This window comes from Magnolia sinica, chromosome 1 (assembly GCF_029962835.1).
Source record: "Magnolia sinica isolate HGM2019 chromosome 1, MsV1, whole genome shotgun sequence".
Classification (NCBI taxonomy): domain Eukaryota; kingdom Viridiplantae; phylum Streptophyta; class Magnoliopsida; order Magnoliales; family Magnoliaceae; genus Magnolia; species Magnolia sinica.
The window spans coordinates 21,995,539-22,001,121 of NC_080573.1; the positions used below are offsets into that span (position 1 = coordinate 21,995,539).

Genomic DNA, 5,583 nt, shown 5'->3' on the forward strand with positions numbered 1-5,583 from the left:
TTAGCATGCTCCATTTGATTTGAAGAGCTGGAATTACTTATCTCGTATTGTGGTTTAGGATTGGGGAGCGGTTGTGCAGGAAGTATCCCCTTTTCTATAACCGTCATACGTGAATCTATCTTTTGTATAAAATCTCGCATTGCCTGGGTCAGTTCTTGCATGAAATTTTGAACCGGTTCTTCTTGAGGTTTTCCCTGATTTGGATTTTGATTGAAAAAACTTTGAGGGGTAGCAGTTTGTCCATTTCTCCAACTAAAGTTTGGATGATTTTTCCAATCAGGATTGTACGTATTAGAGGTCGGTCCATTGAAAGGTCTTTGATAAGTATTTACGGCATTGGATTGTTCATTCAACACTTCTAGAAAGGCGGGTATCGTAGGAAAATTTTCGGTTGTATGAATGTTACAATCACAGATGCTGCAAATACTTTCATTAACCTTATCCTTCTTTCCTTCTATGGCCTCAAATTTTCTCATGAGCGTAGTCACTTTATACTTGAGATCATCCTCTTCTTTTAAGAGATACAATCCACCTTTCTCCTTAGATTGAGTCGGCTTAGCCGTGGTGTGTCCCATGATTGTGTTTTTTCAGCAAGACTATCGAGGTAATCCCATACCTCGTCGACATTTTTATTAATGAATTCTCCATTACACATTGTCTCGACCATTTGGCGCATGGAAGATGTCAGTCCATCATAGAAAAAATTTGTAATGCGCCACGTTTCAAAGCCGTGTTGTGGGCATGAACTGACCAAATCCTTGAACCTTTCCCAACATTGGTAAAATGTTTCATCCTCCTTTTGGGTGAAGTTCATGATTGCTTTTCTAAGGGTAATCGTTTTATGATGTGGAAAAAATTTCTTTATAAATTCCCTCTGCATATCATTCCATGTGCCAATGGATCTAGGACGCAGTGAATGTAACCACGTCTTAGCCTTCTCCTTCAAGGAAAAAGGAAAGAGTTTCAGCCTGACTGTGTCCTCAGACACATTTTGAAAATATAAAGTGGCTATGATCTCATCAAACTCTTTCAAATGTAGATATGGTTCTTCAGATTCAAGCCCATGGAACTTAGGAAGGAGTTGGATAACCCCTGGCTTGATGTCCATATGTCCTATATTTTCAGGAAAAATCATGCATGAGGGCGTACTCACCCCCGCTGGTTGTAAATAATCTCATAAAGTACGAGGCGGGGGTGCTTGATGCACCTCATTCTCATCCTGAATGTCCTCCACCCTAGGTTGGGGTAGAAGAAGTTGGTTTTCAGCCATCACTTCAATTAACTCAGGGGATTTCAAGTGGTTTTTAGTCCTGCAATGGATAGTTAATCCCTCAACCAATCCTCCTTCAATCAAGAGACGTCGAGTGTTGTCACGGGCCCACTTGGGCATGAAACACTCGCAGCCCTCAATCAAATTCGAAACCTAATCCTAAGAAAGGAAAAGAAAATCTAGAAAGAAGGAGAGGGTTAGAAAAAAGTTACCAAATTGGAAGTTCCTATATTAAGATCTTGTAAAAGAAAACAAAAGAGATTAGTTACTAAAATAGAAAGTCTAAAGTTAGAAAGTTCCTACAATTGAAATAGAAAGTTAGTTTCTAAAAAGGAGAAGCTAAGTTAGTTTCTAAAAAGAAGACCTAGAATTAGAAAGTTTTTAAAATAGAAAATCTAAGCCTAAAATTAAAAAGTTTCTAAAAATAAACTAATTCTTAAAAAGGAAAGTTTCTAAAAAAAATTCTAAAAAAACATAAATCCTAAAATAGAAAGTAATGTTAGTTTCTAAAAGGGAAAATTCTTTAAAATTAGAAAATAGAAAATTTCTAAAATAAAAAAAAAGCCTAGAATTAGAAAATTTCTAAAACTCAAACCCTAATTCTAAAAATAGAAAAAGTAGAGGAATTAGAAAGGGATTACAAATTTAAAAGTTTATGTCAGGATCCTATAAAACAGGAAAACAAGTTAGTTTCTATAAATCAGGAAAACCTAAACCTAAAGTCAGAAAAATCCTAATCTTAAACTAATCCTAAAACTAGTTAATTTCAGAAAACGTAACCGTCAATCCCCTGCAACGGCGCCAAAAACTTGTTCACTCCCCAAGTATAGGGTTGTGATGTAGTAATAAACTCAGTGAGACCGAGGTCGAATCCCAATGGACTGAAACCTGTACGTTATCTGAAACTAAGTAGGACTAGAATTAGACTAAGATGAAGTCTAAATCGAATGAATTTGAGGAAATAATGGTGAAATATTAATCTAAAACTTAAAGAATTCAGAGGTAGGAAACTAGGGATTTAGAGGATCCACTTGTAAAAATCAGGAAGATCTATGCCTGTTTCAAGAACTCAATTGGACTTAGAGTCCCATCTTCATCTAGTTGAAGGGTGTAACGATGAAAATCAACTGAACTTCCTTTGATATAGTTTTCAAGAGATGAAAGGTATATAAATTAGAATGGATTCCATCACCAAACCATGCCCAGGAGACAAAGTAAACAATAGAATTAAACTAATTAAAAAGCAATCAACATGATATGAAGGTTAGGAAGGGTACCGTCATCCGACCATGCCCATGAGACGATGGTGAACAACAGGGCTTCCTGACATAAACATAAAAAAGTAAAGGAACATGCTCAAAGCTATCGCAGACCCATTGTAATTTTAGTCATAACAGACCATTAAAAACTAAAAACATTCCCTTAATTAAACCAAAATCAACATCAGTTTAATCTAAACAAAAGGCACAATCAAAGAGTCTCCCATCACGCTACAAGCTTCACCTCTTAGCCCTAGCTAAGAGGTTTAGCCACATATAGAGCTAACATCAAAGAAGAAAAACATAGAATAAAGAGGAAGATAATGACTCCTCTGACCGTCCGTCTCTCGCTCCCTTGATCCTTGTTCATATACCACAACCGGCCCAAGATTCCCTGATTCGATCCCCTTCTTTCTCTCCCTCGTCTTTCTTTTATAAGAGCCAGCAAAGTCGGTGGAGAGTTTCCGCATAAGAGGCGGTTTTTGTGCGTAAGTTTACACAGCAAGGCCTTTGTAGAAACTCCTTTATGCATGCCAAACCGCGCACTCTGTTCTGCAGCCGTGTTCGGATCGAGATTCCCTGGGACGTTTCGGGGTGGCCTACATGATGGACGGTCTAGATCGGCCATCCGATCAATGCCATGATCGTGCAACGGCCAAAAAAAACGTCCAGTGTCCGGCGCGAAAATGGGGCCTGCGTACTGATTGCGTTGTGACGTTGGTGGGGCCCATGATTGATGTCATAAGCAAGATTCGACCCATCCATTGAATTCCTCTCGAGATTTCAGTCGAGAAGGGATGTTTTTGCTCGGGTGTAGTGCGGCCCATCGAATCAATTATTTCCACCATCTATCCTGCGTTTGATCGCTCTCTTCCTGTGTGTGCGTGCATTGATGGAGATGGTCACCATGGCTATGGTTGACGCTCCCCTATAGATGCATTGGATGGCTCAAATCATCCGTCTGAATGGTGGGGCCCATAATAAAAAATCAGATGGCTGCGTGGAAGACACTATTGCGTCTTGGTTGTTTTTGAGATTTCGTTGGTCAGCACAACGCTGACCAACTTGGATGGTTTCGGTGGGTGGCGGGTCTTGTACCCACTATGCACACGCATCGCATGTGTGGGTCCCACGGTGATGTATTCGAGTGATCACTCCGTCCAACTTGTTTGCCATATACTTTAACAAGTTGAGACCAAAATTGAAGCATATCCAAATATCAAGCGGGCCACAAAGTAAGATTTAAGAGGCTGATCTATCCGTTGGGCCACTTCTATAAAGATCCATTAGCTGAAATTTGACGTGTACAGTTAATTTATGGTCCTCAGGCTATATATAAAGTTTTGAGCCGAATGGATGATGGGAACCCTGTGATCATGCATTCTGGCCGACTTTCAGTCCACTATAAAGGAGATTTAGTATCTCGGGGCAGAATTATGGCCTTCAATAGGTTCGTTTCCAAAGCTACTGACAAGTGTCTCCCATTCTTTCAACAATTGAAAGACAAGACAAAGCCAACATGGATCGACAAATGTGAGAAAGCTTTTCAACTACTTAACTCAATATCTATACTTAACAATATTTACTTATTGATATTTTGTACCAATAATCTGGTATTATAATAGTGAATCATGGAGTCTTAGCTGTAATTATTGTGTAATTATGAAGCAGAGAGGTGTAATGACAGACATATTATGAAGCTAAAAAAATATGCTTGAAACTTTCGGCCAATGAAAGCTTTAATGGAGATAAGCCCTTATTTATACATATACTTAGACTAAATGATATTATTCTTTTGATAAATGTATATGCTAATTGTTATTTAATTTGTTATACTTGATAGTTTTATGTCTATCTGAATACAAGACAACAATATTGGTTTATGAGTGTCATTTATCCAAAATGAAGAGGTTGCTTTCGTTGACAGTATGTACACAAAATGATTTAAAAGGTAAGAATGATTTATATGCGGCATAGTTGACGAAAGAGATGATATGGCTATTCCATATTATGGACATTAGGAATGCTTTTTGGGAGAGTCAATGGAAAGTGAGGATGATAAATGATAGACTGAAGTAAGTGAATGGTTATGACTGTGGCATCTTCATGTTCAAATACATAGACTTTTTATGTAGCAGGAGAAAAATTGACTTTGCATCCGTAAGTAGACATTTAAGCAATCTTAATTCACTATTGAATATTTTCTGTTTTGTTTTAATCTTATTTTATATTTTATAGGATGATATCTCTAAATTCTGAAAGACCATCGCATACGGCTGTCTGGAATACACAAGGCAGTTTGAAGCAGCACGACTTCCTTAGTCATTTTTGCCTACTTCTCCCATTAATGAAGGAGATGATGGGGTAAAGATAGTGGGATCAAAGCAGAGTTATTACATGATGTTGGCTAAATGACCTGTAAAAAGAAATCTTCCAAGAAAGAAAAAAAAGACTTTAATGAGGTTGCAAATTGTACGTTAACTGTAAATTTGAAGTTGTATTAGATGACAATTGTAATGAAGTGTGAGATGTATGGATGATGTCGATGAATGATTGTGTATAAATGTATGATGGATGAATGATTATGTATGAATGTATGATGGATGGATGATGTACACATGAGGACTTCTTTTCAAGTAGGTTAAGGGAAGATGTTTTTAATTTAATTTGTAATGGTTATCATCTAATAAGGGGTCGATGTTATCATCCAAAATGGGTTGAGGTTGACAGACAATCCAATAAGGGCCAAGATTATCATCTACAATGGGTCGAGATTGACAAGCAGTCTAATAAGGGTAGAGATTATCATCCACAATAGGTCGAGGTTGATAGGTAGTCCAATAAGGGTGGAGTTTGTCATCCACAATGGTTGAGGTTGACAAGTGGTTGAGTAAGGGTCGGGGTTGTTATTCATAATGGGTTGAGGTTGATACTAGATGAGAGGTTTATACTTGATGTTAACATTGACCCTTAATAGATGACAACCCTGACACATTACTCCACTGCATATGTCACGCCCCAAACTCGAAAACCGGGCTCACAGAATTCTCGATC

The 5,583-nt window shown here is 37.9% G+C and overlaps 1 non-coding gene across 1 annotated transcript; it reads left to right on the forward strand.

The window, feature by feature from the left end:
- The first annotated feature begins 725 nt into the window (after positions 1-725).
- LOC131222463 (small nucleolar RNA R71) lies at positions 726-832 on the forward strand. The gene has a single exon (XR_009160058.1). It is a non-coding gene; the product is annotated as a small nucleolar RNA R71 (small nucleolar RNA).
- Positions 833-5,583: the final 4,751 nt, after the last annotated feature.